Source organism: Hyaena hyaena, unplaced genomic scaffold (assembly GCF_003009895.1).
Source record: "Hyaena hyaena isolate Hyena2069 unplaced genomic scaffold, ASM300989v1 scaffold_336, whole genome shotgun sequence".
Taxonomy (NCBI): domain Eukaryota; kingdom Metazoa; phylum Chordata; class Mammalia; order Carnivora; family Hyaenidae; genus Hyaena; species Hyaena hyaena.
Window position 1 is genome coordinate 941,378 of NW_024080969.1, and position 18,319 is coordinate 959,696.

Consider the following 18,319-nt stretch of genomic DNA (forward strand, 5'->3'; position numbering starts at 1 on the left):
CTTTGACATTCGTTCACAGGAAATGTATGGGACAGAAGCACATGTTAGAATATCAGTACAGTGATATATCACCACAGTGATATAAATGGTAAAATACAATCTATGGGAAACTCTGCAGGACAAATGACTCAGTGTCTTCAACAAATAAATTCCATGGGGAAAAAACAAAAGAGATGGAGGGGAAGCTCTAGCTGATTACCAGACTATCACAGTGTGTCACCTTATTTGGATCCTCTTTCAAACAAGCCACCCTGAGAAAATCATTTCTGAGGGAATGAGAAAATTTAATAGTAACTGGGCATTTGATCATATTAAGGAAATAGTGTTATTATTTTTTAGATAAGGTAACATCAAGGTTATATTTTAAGAGAGTTATCTTTGAGAAATGCCTACTAAAATATGGTTAAAAATGATACAGGGGTTTGCTTCCAAATAACACTAGATGGGGAGACAGTGAATAGCAGATGAAACTAAACTGGCCATGAGTGAAAAACTGTTAATGCTGTGTGATGCTTACAGAGGATTTATTATATTTTTTTTCTATCCAATTCTACGTAAATTTGAAAATTTTCATAGAAACTTCAGGCTCAACAGATATACATGACCAGCTCTTATCTATCTGTCTTTACTTCTTTCACCTTCCCTGACTCACCTCCTTGGCATGATCTTTCCCTTCACCTTTCTTATACAACCTGGGTTTCTTCTGGACTTTTCACAGACTTGAAAATAACTCACCTACCAGAATAACCCTTACGGTTTTTTCCCTTTGACACAATAAGACCCCTGCATTTTCCTTGAAGAGGATCAGTGAGTGACGGCTTACAAGCGGCTAACTTAGGAGTCTTTGTTTCAGTTAAGGCAACCTTTCTTTTCTCCTTGCAAATGCAGCTTATCTACTGGGTTCCTGTGTTTGTAGATCACACACTGCCTAAGGGAGAAGGAAATCAGGCCTTTTTAACTGAAGTACTGTAGGTCACTGCCAACTCCACATCTGTGCGAGAGAAAAAAAACATTCTTGGGGCACCTGGGTGGCTCAGCTGGTTGAGCATCTGACTTCAGCTCTGGTCATGATCCCACAGTTTGTGAGTCTGAGGCCCACATCGGGCTCTGTGCTGACAACCAGGAGCCTGGAGCCTGCTTCTGTTTCTGTGTCTTCCTCTCTCTCTGCCCCTCCCCGACTCGTGCTCCGACTCTCTCTCTCAGAAATAAACATTTTAAAAAAGAAAGAAAAAACATTCTGGAAATTTTAACCTGTATACGTGAAAATACGTAACTGTTTTCTGGCTCAAGTGTCCTGCCTATTATGCAATCTTCCAAAGGAGAATAATTCTTCATATTCAGTCAATGAATACAAGGCTACTTTGCCACTTTGGAAGAGAAATTAATAAAAATACTTAAAAAATTAACTGCATTCTGGGAGCATCACTTACCACACACAGCTGCCACCTCTCAGGGTGGGGTATTCATGGCAGATTTAAACTCAGCATCTTTCTAAAAAGCTCAAACACAGTGGCCTGGCTTCACTGAAAAATAAGAACACTGGGCTCACAGGCAATCTGCTTCCAAGAAGGGCTTTAGGGACATGTGGCTGAGATGACTGCTGGACCCCGAGCAGGAGGGGGTGGGCCCCACAAACACCAAACGGGTGCCAGGAGAACCTGGCCTTGGGAATGCAGGTTCTGACTAACCACACCCTAAGCCCCGCTGCTCTGTAAGTGAAAGAGTTGCACTGTCATTTTCTATTTGACTTTCTGGGAGGAAAAGTAAAAATAGTTCAGATATTTTTACTGAAGCGGAATACCAGGCTAAGAATAGCAGTTAAGCTTGAGCTGTGAGTTCAAATCCATCATCTGCCACTTACTAGCTCTATGACCATTAGCATATGACTTAACCTCTGGAGCCCCAGTTCCTTTACCTGTAAAAGGGCGATAATTAACAATAGAACCTGCCCTCAGTAACTTATTCTGGGGATTATATAACATTACAGGATATGGAACGCTGACCAATAGTAGGCACAGAGTAAATGCTAGTGGGCGGGTGAATGGATGTATCAAACATTGCAACAATTCTATAAGAAAAGAGGGCATTATTATTATCTCGACCCCAACATCACAGCTCTATAGGTCTTTCATATTGATTTCCTCAATCACAACTACCCTGCAGTTTCGAAAGGCCAGGTGTTGCTTTTGCTGTTTTTCTAAGGAGAGCCGGGTGCTACTGAGAAGTGAAAACGTTCCTTCAAGGTCACGTGCTCAGCTGGTGGCTGAGCTAGAGCAGAAAGGAGATATCTTGACTCCCAGTTTTCTGCCCTTTCTTCTAGACCACACCTACTTTTGTACCTTTATAAAAGATATACCAAGGACTTCCCCTTTTCCCCCCTCCAGTTTGGCTGCTTTTTCCCTGCTCAAGAATAACAAGATTCTGCCAACCCAGAAAGATTACATAACTGTCACCTTTGGGTCTCATAAACATCAAAATGCTAGGAACTATTTCCCCTGTCTGTAAATCTCTCCAGCTAGAGAGCAATTAATACATGATTTCAAAAAATTATAAATATGTGTATATTTATATTTACAGATATTACATAAGTAAATATGTAAATAAATATACAAATATAAAAGTAAATAAAAGGGAGGCTTAGATTGGCCCCCTTAAAAAAATTTATTCTTGAGCAGCATTTGACAGAACAAGGAAAAATTCCAAGAAGGAATCTGGAGTGTAGCCTGCTTTTCCATCATGTGTGTATACTAAGTGTGTTGGGGACTGTGTGGGGAACCCAAGTTTGCTGTGACAGGATGTGGCTCCACAGGTCAGTGTTTCCCCTGCAGCTGAGACCCTTTCACACGTCACAGTAAGCTTCTTCAAAGGCGTGTGGGCCAAGCAAGGACACAGTCACCTGGGCGCACCTTACAGGACCTTCATGGAGTGTACCAAAACGGACCGTGTGGCTTATCCTGAAGAGGCTGGAAGTGAAGTTTTGTAAGAACACTGGACTTATCCAGTGGTCAAATCTTGTGGCTCCACCCCCCACCATAGCACTTTTAGTGTATTGCCTGTGGGTAAAATAAAGCCATAGGTAGGCGAGGCCCCACTGCTGAGAGCAGGTACGGGAAGGGAGAGGCAGAGCTCTGCAGGATGGGGAGGGACCAAACAGGCGTGGCAATCTGGGCCACATACAGAAGCAGAACTCTATGTATGTCAATAGCCGATAGAAGCATCAAAAATATCACAGTACACAGAAGTCACCAAATACTTCTTACATGGCCAGAATGATCCTAGAGCTGGCGGAGACGGAAAGGAATGGTTACCTCCTTAAGAAGACTTTCTGACTCTCCTACCTGCTACCGGAATTCAATTTCTCCTTTGCCCCTCATTAAACCCAGCATGCCCCTACTTTCGTGGCATCCATAATGCTTTATTACACATTTTGCCATGTTTTCTCTCCTGCCCTAAATGAAAAATTCCCTGAGGCCAGGAGCTGTGTCTAACTCACACACAGCTTCCCAGTATAGTATTAAGCACACACTTGTAGCTACATAAAGATGTATTCAATGAGTAGATTGGCCAGTGAGCCTAAAACTCAGGAATTACATTGCTATGTCCAAGATACCAGGATTTTAAAAGTGGGGGAGCAGAAAAAGGAATATAACTAGCAAAAAAAGCTACCTTGATTATAATCATTTTAGAAAGAACTCCATTTTGATGGTTCAAATATTTAACACTTGAACACTTAAAGTGAAAAGCTTCAATATTTCATAAACAATTATCTATGAAATCAACTCTCTTCCTTCTATCACCATATGACCTTGATTTCACTCCTCCTTCAAGGTCTCTCCCCTCTATGATGTGATTGTCCCTTTCCTAAAACTCCCAGGACTTCTTAGTGTGGGTGAGGCCGTGAAATCCGAACCCTCATACATTGCTGGTAGGAATGTAAAACAGTGCAGCAACTTGGGAAAGAGTGTAGCAGTTCCTCAAATTTTGAAACGTAGAGGAGTAGCCATGTGACCCAGCAATTCCACTCCTAGGTACATCAGCAGTACCTCCCTTGTGATGCTTTCTGCCTGAGAAAGGTCACGAGTGCTGATACTTCCTCTTCCCATGTCAGGGCAACTGTTACTAATTGATAATGCCTTTATTTCTCAAGGAGTTCGCAGGCAGCCTCAGAATCTTCATCAAATACAGAACTCCAGGGGGCCAGTAGCAACCAATCTGTGTTTGCCCATGAAAGAAAACATAGATGCCCTCATTGGGTAGAATGATCCACGCATGTGTAAGCTTCATGAGGTTAGAGACCATTTCTCACCCGTCACTGAAAACCTCAGAGTCCTCAACAGAGTGCCGAAGACAGATTAAGCACTCAGGAAGTACTGGATGAGAGAATGCATGAGCACACCTAAATGCCTGACAACATCGGCAAAATGACATGACCTGAATTGGCCATGCTTCATTTCTAGTTTTCCCATTCCTATTCCTTCACTACAGATAACACAGCTAATTTAAATGGAATATGCAGTTATACCCTACATATGCCTGTACAATTATTTATTTAATAATTTTTCTAAAAAGACTTCATTTTTACTCTATACATCTATTTTATTTTATTTTAATATTTTTATTTATTTCTGAGAGAGTGAGAGAGAGAGAGAAACAGCATGAACAGAGGAGGGTCAGAGGGAGAGGGAGACACAGAATCTGAAGCAGGCTCTAGGCTCTGAGCTAGCTGTCAGCACAGAGCCCGATGCGGGGCTCAAACCCACAAACCATGTGATCATGACCTGAGCCAAAGTCAGACACTTAACCGACTGACCCACCCAGGCGCCCCTCTATAAATATATTTTAGAAGGAAGCTCATATTACATCCACTAACAGAGAACCAGTATCACTTGCCATAAACAAAAGGAAACTGAAAACAACAGATGTCATCTGAAAATCATCTCATGTCCATGCGCGATATGTTCATGAGAGGTGGCTCACATGAGAGTGGGATGGTGAACTAGTTAGAATCCTGTCTGCCACTACTGGCTGTGGGATCTTGGGAAGATGACATCATGTTTCTGAGTCTCGTCTTCTTCATCTATGACAAATAATAATAGTTCCTACCTCACAGACTTTGAAAAACAAAAGTACAATAATCTGTGTAAACACCTTGGTAGGTAGAGAGTGCTCAATAAAAGTTTCCCAACAAAACCAAATCCAGCAATACATCAAAAAGATTGTATCAAGACAAAGTGAGATTTATGCCAGGAATGCAAGACTGGTTTAACATTAACATCCCCAAATCAATTAATGTGGGGCACCTGGGTTGCTCAGTGAGTTAAATGTCTGACTTCGGCTCAGGTCATGATCTCACGGTCCATGGGTTCCACCCCCGCATTGGGGTCTGTGCTGACAGTTCAGAGCCTGAAGCTTGCTTCAGATTCTGTGTCTCCCTCTCCCTCTGTCCCTCCCCCACTCATGCTCTGTGTCTCTTTCTCTCTCTCAAAAATGAATAAACATTTAAAAAAATCAATTAATGAGATAAACCATATCATGGAATAAAGAACAAGTCTCACAGGATCACTCCAATATATGCAGAAAAAAAAAAGTATTTGACAAAATCTCATACTCCTTCATGACAAAAGCATTCAAAAAACTAGGAACAGAAGGGAACTTCCTCAACGAGGTAATGGACAGCTACCAAAAATATAAAAAAATAAATAAAAATCCCATGGCTAATATCAGACTTAATGGTAAAAGACTGAATACTTTCCCCCCGAAAATTAGGAAGAAGACAAGGATGTCTGCTCTCTCCATTTCTATTCAACATTGTACTGGAGTTCCCAGCCAGTGCAATTTGGCAACAGAATGAAATAAATGGTATCCATGTTAGAAAGGAAAAAGTAAAACCATCTCTATGTGCAGGTGCTTAATCTTCTATGTAGAAAAAAATCCTTATGAAATCCACTAAAAACCTATTACAATGAATAAACATGTTTAGCAAGGTTGCGAGATACAGGATCAACACACAAACATCAGTTATATCTCTATACATTAGCAATACACAATCAAAAAATGAAATAAAAAGTAATTCTATTTACAACAGCATCAAAAATAATATAATACTTGGGAATAAATTTAGCAAAATAGAAATGTAAAATGTATACTCTGAAAACTCTAAAACATTGCCACAAAAACTAAAGACCCAAATAAATGGAAAGATCTCCTATTTTCATAGATTGAAAGACTTAAGATTGTTAAGATGGTAATATTCCCTGAATTGATACAGATCTAATGCGATCCCAGTCAAAATCCCAGCTGGTCTGTGAAGAAATGACAAGCTGATCCTAAAATTGATAAAGAAATTCAAAGCAATCCTAAAAAAGAATAAAACCAGAGGACATACACTTCCCAATTTCAAAACTTACTACAAAGCTACAGTGATAACTAAAACAGTATGGTATTGGTATCAAGGTACAGAACAGAATTGAAAATCAAAAAACAAACTCTCACATTTATGGTCAGTTGATTTTTGATAAGGGTACCAAGACAATTCAATGGGGAAAGGATATGCTTTTCTTTTCTTTTTTTTTTTTTAATTTCTTTAAACATTTATTTTTGAGAGAGACAGAGCATGAGCGGGGGAGGGGCAGAGTAAGAGAGGAAGACAGAGAATCTGAAGCAGGCTCCAGCCTCTGAGCTGTCAGCACAGAGGCCACAGTGGGACTCAAACTCATGAGCTGTGAGAGCATTACCTGAGCCAAAGTCAGACACTTAACCGACTGAGTGACCCAGGAGCCCCAAAGGACAAGCTTCTCAACCAATGGTGCTGGGACAACGGGGTATCCATATGCAAAAGAATGAAGCTGGACCTTGACTTCATACCACACAACAAATTAACTCAAAATGGACTGAAGGCCTAAATGTAACAGCTACAACAATAAAACTCTAAGAAGAAAACACAGGAGTAAATCTTTGTGACTTTGGAATACATAATGACATCAAAACTACAAGCAATGAAAGGGAAAAAAAACAGATAAACATCTATTTGATCTTATACGCTATCTATTAATAAACACTATCAAAATTAAATGTAAAACTTTTGTACTTCAAAAAACATCAAGAAAGTAAAAAGACAATCCACAGGATGGGAGAAAGTATCTGGAAGTCATATACCTGCTATATGTGTAGAGGATATAAAGAACTCTTCAAATTCAATAACAGAAAAACAACGCAATTTTTAAAATGGGCAAAGGATAGGCTCCAAAGAAGATACACGACTGGACAATAAGTACATAAAAAGGTATTAACATCCTTAGCCATTAAGGAAATTCAAATCATAATCACAGTCAATTATCACTTCACAGCCATTGGAACAGCTACAATCAAAAAGAGAGATAATAACAAACGTTGGTGAGGAAGTAAAATTGGAACCCCTATATTTTGCTGGTAGGAATATAAAATAGTGCAGCAACTTTGGGAAACAGTCTGGCAGCCTTTACAAATTATAAACATAGAGTTACCATACGATTAAGCAATACCACACCTAAGTATAATCCCAAGAGAACTGGAAACATATAACCATGCAAAAACTTGCACATGAATGTCCGCTGCACCATTATTTGTAATAGCCCCAAAGTGGGAACAACTCAGATGTCCATCAACTGATGAGTGGGCAAATAAAATACGGCATACCAAGACTATGGAATATTATTCAGCCACAAAAAAGGAATGAGGTCTACATACATGCTACAACATGGATGAACTTTGAAAATCTGCTTTTTAAGGAAATGTCCAGCGTAGGCAAATCAAGAGAGACATTAAGTTATTAGTGGTTGCCTAGGCTTAGGGTGGAGACTGGGGGAAGTAGGTGGTGCTGCTAATGGGCATGAAGTTTCTTCTTTCTGGAGTGATGAAAATGTCATAAAGTTGATAAGGATGATAGATGCATAACTCTGTGAAAATACTAAAAATTACTGAGCCGTATGCTTTTTATGGGTGAACTGTAGAGCATGTGAATAACTCAGGTCATTATCAAAAAATGTTAGTATTTGCATAAGTGCTTGGGGAAACCTTGGGTATAACATAAGCAAGAGTGGTACAAAGAGAGAAGGAAGTGGGGTAGGAGCTTGGGGGAGTTTGGGAACTATGATGTGGCCTGAGAAGCAGAGACTGTGTTGAATAAAAATCATCAGAAGAAGTGGGAGAGAAACAGAAAGCAATGGACACGCCCACAGTACCCCACGGAGCAGCCCCTCGACTGCAGGATGAGCTGAACCACCCAAGCCAGCACCTCCGCCCAAGCCTCCCACCCCAACCCTGCTGCTGTGGCACTGCCAGATATCTGTCAGGTCCTGGGCTGCCCCACCCCGGAGGACAGACTGCTCAGACAGGAACAACCTCTGAGCTGGGGGGATGGGCTTTGAGGTTTAGAATGAGAACAAGCCGAGTTTGTAGTTCTCCTCCCTGAGGACACTGAAGCTGAGACCCGAGATGGACCTGTACAAGTCACTTGGCCAGTTAGGGGCAGAGCGGGCGGCTAACACTGTAACTTCCTGCCAGACGAGAGGACCTAATACAGTAACAGATAGGATAGAGCTGTGAGAAGAAGAAGAAGAAGAAGAAGAAGAAGAAGAAGAAGAAGAAGAAGAAGAAGAAGAAGAAGAAATAGGAAGGAAGGGAGAAAATTCTAATTTTGCAATACAACAAAAAAGCCATATCAGAAGGAGATAAATCAAAGGACATTACTTAGCTCTCTTGTGATTTACATACATTTCACATTTTAATAATGTAGTAGCTTCTGGGGGCACCTGAGTGTTTCAGTTGGTTGAGCATCTGACTCTGGATTTCAGCGCAGGTCATGATCTCAAGGTTTGTGAGATCAAGCCCTGGGTTGAGCTCTGCGTTGACAACAGGAATCCTGCTTGGGAGTTTCCCTCTCTCCCCCTCTCTCTGCCCCTCCTCCACTTGTGCTCTCTCAAAATAAATAAGTAAACATTTAAAAATTACAATGTAGATGCTTTAAAACATGATTTAGGTTAAGGGAGCCTGGGTGGCTCAGTCGGTTGAGTGTCCAACTCTTGATTTTGGCTCAGCTAATGATCCCAGGGTTGTGGGATCAAGCCCCGCACAGAACTCTGCCCTGAGTGTGGAGCCTGCTTAAGATTCTCCCTCCCCCACCCCCGTCTCTCCCTCTCTCTGTCCCCACCCCTTCTTGTTCTCCTTGTTCTCCTCTCTAAAAAAAAAAATTTTTTTTTAAATTAAATATAGGTTAAAGCAGAGGTCTTACTATATTGGGAGGTGGGAGCAGGGGAGGGAGGTGGATGGTGCAAGAAAGTGAAATCTTCATCCATCACAGCAGGAAGCAAGTAGATAATGCATAGAACAGATAAATCAAGAAATAGCAGTGTAAGCATAGTGTTATTGTTTAGAGATCTGGAGGCAAGTGCTGGAAAAAACAGTCAGTTAGAGGTGACAGCCTCTAGGGGGGGTGGGCACTGGATGGTTGTTTTCATTATGAGTCTTTCAACACTATTTGATCTTTTTTAAAGCATGTATTGCTTTGATTGACAGTTTTAAACTTACTTTAAGAAATAACAACCCAGGGGTACCTGGGTGGCTCAGTTAAGCATCTGACTTAGGCTCAGGTCATGATCTCACAGTTCATGGGTTTGAGCCCCGCTGTGGGCTCTGAGATGACAGCTCAGAGCCTGGAGCCTGCTTCAGATTCTGTGTCTCCCTCTCTCCCTGCCACTCCCTTCCTGCTTCTCTCTCCCTCTCTCTCAAAAATAAATAAACATTAAAAAAAAAAAAAAAGAAAGAAAAGAAAAGAAACAACTCAAGGCCTCCTTCCTAGCATTTCTGACATCTGACCAGTCCACAACATCGTCTTCAGGCAGTCTTCCCAACCCAAGTCCCTCACTGCAGGTCTTCTGGGCGGAGAGGCCCCGTCACCAGCAGCGTCTCTCCACACAAGGGACGTGAGGTCAGAGCACAGGAGTCCATGTCTTGGGCCTCTGGAGAAGGCCCAGCCTCCTCTTTGTTTACAGCAAAGAAAAAGATCTTGGCAGGGTTGGAAACCTTGCCACGGTGCTCGCCTGCCCACAGCACCCGCCTGCCGTTTTATTCACCTGCTTCCTGTGCTGTCAGGGTTGAGGGGACCTTTCTGTTGATAACCCAATCAGGCAGATCCCAATCTCCTGTGGGGGAGGGGGGGAGTCATGCCACCAAAAGGGACTTGCAGATTTGCTCCCACTGCAGCCTGTGACAAGTCACCACGTGAGGGGCACCAATGTGACCTATATCCGGGGACAGGAGCCAGCTCTCTGAAGCACCTGCTAAAACTGAGAAAGAGAAGCCAGCCACACTGCATCTGCTGTGGAAACAGAGCGAGACTTCAGGCTCAGCCACCAGATGAGAGCACGCAGACCATCGATGTGAAGTTACAACTCGAATGTGGCTTGGTCTGAAGAAGACTCACTCAGGCCCTGGAATCACATTTTCACTCACTCTAAAAAGGCCATTTCCCAATCTGTAAAATATGGAGGTTGGCTGGGCACTGGTTCTCAACCATGATGTCACGTGGCTGTGAAGGTTCTTGTGGGCAACTTTTACCAGTGCCAACATAAGTAGTGAGGTTTGCAAACAAGGTATTTTTATTATGTGTTTGGAAAGGTTCCAAGTGCTTTCGTGCTATCACTGCTTGCCTATACATCTCTCCCCTTGAGAGGGAAAAATGGGGGTAGAGTGGGGAGGGGATTGGCCCTGGGTGTGGTGTGTTGAACACGTCAATATTGTCTACCATATGTACTAAAAAAAAAAAAAAAAAGACCAAAACCAAAAATAAGCAGTTAAGAATCACTGGACTCTTTCGGGGCCCTTCCAACTCGAAAGAAAATGACAGTGATAGCAGATGGACACTCCGTGCAAAGGGCTTCTTTGAAGACCACCATTCCTTAACAAGCAAACCCACTCTGGCCACGATGTACAGGGTGCCATTACCCTGCCCATGGACATTCCTGGACGTCACTTTCCAGGAGACTGTCCTCTGTCCTTCTCAAATCCCACCCTTGACCACTGGCAAGGCCCAAGTCAAGATAGCCCTCCTACATGAAGGTCTGGCCAGTCAAACTCCACCAAACTTTCATTTCTCTGGATCCCAACAGTGCCCACAGTCTAAGAGTCCACAGTTTCCTACTGCATTATAAATTTCTTTACATTTCACCAATTCTTTGGAATCACCAGAAATGAGAGGAATAATCATCTTTTTTTTTTTTTTTGAGCTTAACACACAGCCCTAATATAGATGTGGGCACATGCTAGGCATTATTTACTTAAATAGCACTTCATGAACAACTTGTTGAATGCATAAGCCAATGGCCCAAATGCATGTCATCTGGTAAAAACAAAATTGTTTTTAATTTAAAATTCTGATCCCCTAAGGCATCACATTTAAGTCAGCCTTATTACTATATGAACCTGAGGAGACTTTTTAAGAAAATTCTGTCACAGATTCTGCCTCTACTCATAAGGAGCAAGTCCTTATTTCTCTTTCCCACAAAGGTGTAACATCCTTGGAGGTGATGGCTAACCCCTAGTTCTGATTTCTCTTCTCACTATTCATACTTTGTCAAAATCAGTCTTTTTTTTTTTTTAATGTTTTATTTATTTCTAAGAGAGAGAGACAGCGTGAGCAGGGGAGGGTCAGAGAGAGAGGGAGTCACAGACTGAAACAGGCTCCAGGCTCTGAGCTGGCAGTCAGCATGGAGCCCGACATAGGGCTCGAACCCACGAACCGCGAGATCATGACCTAAGCAAAAGTCGGACGCTTAACCAACTAAGCCACCTAGGCGCCCCTGTCAAAATCAGTCTTAAGGCATCACAATATAAAACCACAAGCTGAATATCTTTCTCAGGTAGCCCTTCCCTTAACACTGAGTTATTGAGGATCTTCTATGAGGGTCAGCCCTGCATATTCTTTGGTCTCAGCTGGGCCTTCAGTAAAGTCAGACAATCCTCTCTTTCATCCCCCAGTTGATTTCTTATTCCACCCACAGAGGCAGCTGTTCCAAACCTCCGGAAGTCTCCTGAACTTTCCTAACCAGTCCGCCACCTTTACTTTCTGCAGAGGACTTCACCTCCTGCCTTATTTAGAAGACAGAGACCACACAACGCAGGCATACTAAACATCCCTCTGTCCCATGAAGAGATTTAAGTCGGAGAACCACTGCTTCAAGATGACCTAACAGTGATGCAAACACACAATCAAAAGGCCTATTGATGAAGTCATCACTGGGTCCTTCTTGGGTATCTCTCCAGAAGGTCATGTTTACTTTCCTCTCTCCTTGTACTAATTTCTGAGTTGCTGCATGTCTATTAAAATGCAACTCAGCCAGAATGGTCCCTGCAAGGAATTCTGCCTGAACCCAAGCTCTGCCTTCTCAAAACAATTTCTTTCAAGAATTTGCACCCAAATGGTTTCTTCCTCTATGCCAGGGCCCAAGAAGTACAGCTTGAATGGTCATCCTTTGAGGCACATCGCACATAGCCCTTGGCATAATGGCCATGGTTAGGAAGCCAGTATCCAAACTCTGCATCCTGGGAGGCGTCCCATACCCACTGACTGAAATCTGAAGTGTCTTTGTACAGACAAGGCCATCCAGGGGCCTTGACAGACTCTGTGCATCACAAAGTGCCTTTCAGTTTCCCTTTGGCTCAATGTTACAGAAAGGCCACAGATTTGTCTTCTTAAATTGACACACAATATATAATTAATAAATTGTTCCTTTAGGAATGAAGGGCAGTCATCCAAAAGAGCCACACATTCAGAAACCTCATTCTCTTCTCTGTTTCCATGGCCTTTTCTTCTAAGACTGGGACATACAGACATTATCTCATCTGCAGGCTCCTGCGGCAACAGGTAGGTAAGGAGCTGGGCAAGCTGCTTTCCTTTGCCCAATTTTTAAGGTCGGAGAGGTAGTGGTGGATTTAAAGGCACACAGCAAGTCAAGGATAAATCCTGTGTCCTAAGACCACTGCACTGCTCTATCAGCCTGGGAAGTGAAGCATGCCCTTAACATTTTTGGTTGATTGCAAAATGCTAAATGCACACAGAGGGAAAGTTCCTTCCTGACCTCTGTTTGTGTGTTGAAATGTGAGAAATACCTCCGGGCTTCTGCTCAGTGTATTCCCTCCCCTTTCTTCTTGCCTACTCAAGTTATACCTACCTTCAGGGAGCTACTCAAGAGCACTTCCTACCTGAAGCCTTACTGATGCCTGTCTTAACCCTCTTTTGGCTACCTTTTGCAGGTGAACCTGGGGCTAGGTTTCTTGGTCACAGAGCCAGCTCCCCTGGAAAAAGCAAAGTCCAGGAAGGTTCTGGGGGTAGAGGATGGGAAGAGCTATGGGTTGACTATGCGCGTGAGCCACATTCTTAATGATTATGTAATTAATACATTAAAACAAAAGTACATAGATATGATAGCACTTAACTATGTGCTAGCCATTGTACTTAGCACTTTCTTGCATCCCTCACTTAAGAGCATCCAGTAAAGTACCAGCTCCTTCCCCACCAACAGCGGCCTCTCAGTCACTGCCAAGCAGCGTGCCCCACTGTCTTCCCCCACTTCTGCTACCACAGCAGGGTCCATCCTCTAGACATGGTCTTGCTCCTCAAAATGACAAGACCAAAGGCCTTTTACAAAGACTCCAATGAGGTGACTGATGCCTGGTTTCACCAACTACAAGTGAAGAATAATTAATACTTGCCACTAAAGAAATAGACTCATTGTTGTGGTGGCCACATGGAGGCTACAAAAGCCCATTTTGTGAAGCTCTTGGTAGAACCCCGGGGCCAACCACAGCCAAAAGAAACCTCTTTGAGAGTGTAGACCAATCCTCAAATGTAGGGACTGGAGCCCTGTACTGTTTTCCAGGAGTGTCGCTTCTAATGCTAATTAGCTTGTTGCCTATTCATCACCTAATTCGGCTTGCCGGTCAATGACAGCCACGGAGGCCCACTGAACGCCCAAGAGGGAACAATTTATCAGAGGGGACAGGTAGTGTTCTCCTGGGGCCCTCTTCCAGGTTTCAAATTCATGCTGACTTCCTTCTCTGGGCCAGGCCCTGATTTGATTTGAGAAAAACTCACCAACCTTACTGGATTGGATACCCCATTCTTGGCCTAATGCCTAAAGCAAGTTTTTCCTTCAGCAGGGACTGAACAAGGCAGGCTTGGGTGCCTACAGAACTGGTCAGAACTGGCCAGGAAATATAATAAAGAAGCTTAGTGAGCAGAGAGCTAATGCCCCCAGTCAGAGGCTCAGCATGCAGAACTAGGCAGAAGCACTGGCTTTGTAAGCAACAACACACTCTTCCTGTGGCCTAGTAAATGTCAGGCAGATGGCAGCCAGTGGCAATGAGTAACTATCTATAGGAAAGTTTCACCTCCCCCAAGTGGATAGTGGGTGCTCAACACATACCTTCCAGGGACAGTAACCCCTGACCAGTTACACACACACACACACACACACACCACACACACACACACACACACACTGCTACATTATTACTGCTCTTGCAGCAGAGCTGACAACTGCTAGATACCGTCATTTCAGTGAGTTGTTCCCCAAAACTGCTACCTCGTTCCCCGTTCCCACTTCCAGCCCAGTGCCTGAAATTCCACCGTTAGCGATATCAACTATGTTGACTTACAGATTTTTTGTCTATTAAAATGCCTCACAGCCTGGTTCCTTTCCAGTCAAATGACTTCTAAAGGACCTGCTGTGTGTTGAATGGGAAATTATTTTGTATTTAGCTCTTAAGGATAAACATGTTCACTGGCTCCTATCTTGAAAACCAATTTCAACATAGGAGAATCGGGGAAGCAGAGAGCACTATACGGAGGTGGAGGTGGGAGGCCTCAGGGCAAGTCACAGAGGTGTCTAATGGTGCAGAAAACCACTTTCAAGGCCTTCACAATCCTGCCAAGGGATATGGACCTAGAATTTTGTCCCCAACCTCTGTGATCTCCGGGGTTGCCAAGACGGCTTCCAACAGGGCCTGTGCCCAAGAATAAGTAAGGTGAGACCCACTGCCCTAAAGGGGACACAGGTAGCAGGTAGAAAACAAGAGTATGAGAACCAGCACTCTCCTGAGTTGCCCCTTATGCCCACAGGACTGCCCAGTCTCTTCGCCCCTGCCAGGAAGGCACAGGCACCTGAGAACCAGCAGGAAAAGGCCCTTGCAACCTTCTTGTCCCGGCTGGAAGAGAAGTCCATGGCCCATCAGCCCACAAGGCTCCAGCGCGGTGCTGGAGAAACTAGGCAACCAGAGGTCAAAGTCAGATTCCCGGAGCTGGGGAGGGCCTGGGCAGTCCCAGCGTCCCTTCCTGCCAGGTTCTCCTCAGTACAGAGAACTATACTCCTGTCCGACCACGCTTCGCCCCCCCACCCCCCACCCCCAGCCCTAAACAGAGGGCAACCCCTTCTCTTCCTTTTCAACCATCCATGGAGGGGGAGGGCTGTCCTGAAAAGCAGAAGCCACAACAGACAGGTAGCCAATCTTCCCAATTCTTCAGAGCTCAAGAAAATCCAACCTCTTCTTCCCCAGGAGTCAGCCCACTCATCCCCTCACCCCGTCCTCCCCCGCCGCCAGCCGGCCGGGAGGGAGAGTGATGCTGGTGTAGGCCAGGAGGCTTCAAAGCGGGTCAGCCTTGCCTCCTGCCTCGATAAAACCCCCACCTTCAAACACTGGCGCTTCGCCCCTCGCCCCACCCATCTCACGTCCACCGCAGGGCGGTAGGTGCCCCAGGCGGCTGCCAGGCGGGCCCACGCGGCTCTCGCTTGCCCTGGAGCTGGTGATGGTGGCGGAGGCGGCAGAGGCGGCGGCCGGCGATCTGCAATACCTGGGCTCGGGGACGTCGCCGCTGCAGGTGTCTCCGGTTCTCGGGGTGAGCGCCGCTCCTTATCCGGCCCGCGGCTCGGGCCCAGGCCGCGCACCTGCTGCTGCCGCCGCTGCGCCCGAGCTGCGTTGTGTGTCGGCGCTTCCCCGCTGGGGGGTCCGCGCAGCGAGGCCCAGGGTGGGCCGGAGGGGGGAAAGGACCGCGCGGGGCCTGGAACCCAGCCTGCAGGGGCTTCGGTGGCCCCCAGGCCGCGCTAGCCCGGGCGCCGCGCCGAGCGCCCCCCTTGGGCGGGGAGAAGGGGCGCCGGCGCTTCGCGCATCCTCACCGCCGTATCGACGTCCCCCGCAGCATCCCGGTCCCCATGCCGGCCCCAAGGCCCGCGAGTGCCGCTTACCTGGGTCTGCGGCAGGTCCGGGGGAGCGGCCCAAGGCTACCGCGGGGCCCCGCGCCGGGGCGCAGGATGCTGTGCCCTGCTGGGCTCCGCTGGGCTCCGCTGGCCTGGCGCCGCGCTCGGCCCCGCCCTCGGCCCCGCCCCCGCGCCCGGCGCGGCTCCGCCCCCGCCCTGGGTGCCGGCCCCTCAGCCGCCGCCGCTGTCACACAAAGAGCAGGAAATGGCTGCGGCGAGGGGCAGTCGGTGCGCCCCTCTACGCGGCGGGCGCATCCCAGACCTGCACTCCGGCTCCTGCCCCGGGACCGCCAGCCGCCCTGCCCTCAGGATGGAGAAGGGAGGGGGGGCTTGCCTCCAAATCCCGCACGCCGGAGAGCCACACCTGCAGCAGTGGGAGGACGGAAGCTTTGGGCTCCATTGCGATCTCATCGATCTCACGTTATTTCCAAGTGCTCATTTATCTACCTAATACTTATTGAGCATCTATTTTGTTCCGAGCCCCGTGCCAGGAGCTGAGTATGCACTGGTGTACTGCCCTTTTGGAGCTTATTATCTACCCAGAGAGATAGGGCATAAATTCACCTAGCTAACGTCCAGTTACAGCTAGAAGAAGTTCTGTGAAGGAAAGAAACAAAGTGAAGTGATGGAAGATAAACCAGGGATTTGGGGACAGGGAGCTTCCACCAATTGGGTCTGGTCCCCAGTGCTCCTCTGCTCAGGAATATCGTCTCAGTCGCTTGGAGACAATCCCCGAGGCTGCCATCTCTTAAGCAGGGACCTGCCTCAACTTCATTGAGGAAGAATTGCCTAATGGACAAAAAGGAAAATATATGGTGACAAGAAGTCACCTGGCTTTGCCAGGAAGAATCTGAGAGGACAGGCACCTTTCTCCTCAAGGCTTATCTGCCATTTAGGGCTGTCCAAAGAAACTGTTCTCACCTAGCTGCAGCCGGGTGGGCCTTCAGATCCAACCTTGAGACCCCTCACTCAAGTCACTTCAGTACTCTGTTCTTGAGAAGCCACCATATCTGTAATGCGGGGGGTAATAATTGCCCTTCCTACCTCACAAGGTAAACACTTGAAAGCATTTGAGATCTTTTAAAGTGGGTACAGATATAAAGGATAAAGTCCTGTTACAAGGGAAGCTTTCTCAAATGTTTGTCTATAGCCCACAAATTTATACTTAATTACTCAGCTATTCCTATTAGGGGCTATTTATAGAGGAGCCACAGAGTCTCTGGCAAAAGACTTGTGAATCTTCACCCTCGCTGATCTCATACCATTTCTTATTTCCCAAGCACTCAGAATTCATGATCCTTTATGGTTTGATGTTACATCACTCATTTGAATTTAAATTGCTATTTCAGAGAGGATGACTTATATATATGTGCACACATACATTTCTGCCTCTGTGAGAAATCTTGTGGAGGTGTTTGTGGAGGATGGCTTGAAAAACCCAAGTTTCTTTCTTTTCTTTCTTTCTTTCTTTCTTTCTTTCTTTCTTTCTTTCTTTCTTCCTTCCTTCCTTCCTTCCTTCCTTCCTTCCTCCCTCTTTTTTTAAAATTTCATTTTCCACTGTGATCATTGTGATTTTGAGTGTCAGTGATTACAAATACGTAACAAGAGAGATTGGATTTTCACTCTAAAGGGCAAGTTCTGTTTGATGTTGTAGATTTCTGGAAGAGGTGTTTCTCCCTACTGGTCCTTCCTTGTCTTTTCACCTTTTAAGATCAAGTTGTTTAAAAGAAACAAAAAGGGGCACCTGGGTGGCTTAGTCGGTTAAGCGTCTGACTTCGGCTCAGGTCATGATCTTGCGGTTCGTGGGTTCGAGCCCCGCGTCGGGCTCTGTGCTGACAGCCAGCTCAGAGCCTGGAGCCTGTTTTGTACTCTTGTATCTCCCTCTCTCTCTGACCCTCCCCTGCTCGTGCTGTCTCTCTCTCTCTCTCCTAGAAATAAAAGAAAAGAAAAGAAGCAAAAAGACTATTAGGTGTTTATTTGGTTGGATCCTAGGCAAAAATAATTTCCTGACCCCTGAATTCCACTTGCTTATA

The 18,319-nt window shown here is 45.4% G+C and overlaps 1 protein-coding gene across 2 annotated transcripts in view; it reads right to left on the reverse strand.

Moving 5' to 3' along the window:
• Positions 1-16,350, reverse strand: part of CYFIP2 (cytoplasmic FMR1 interacting protein 2) — a 131,952-nt gene extending 115,602 nt beyond the window's left edge. For both annotated transcript variants that reach the window (XM_039249455.1, XM_039249454.1), the window contains exon 1: positions 16,275-16,350. The gene's annotated coding sequence lies outside the window, so the exon portion shown is untranslated. The remainder of the gene's footprint in view (positions 1-16,274) is intronic.
• Between the last annotated feature and the right edge of the window lie 1,969 nt (positions 16,351-18,319).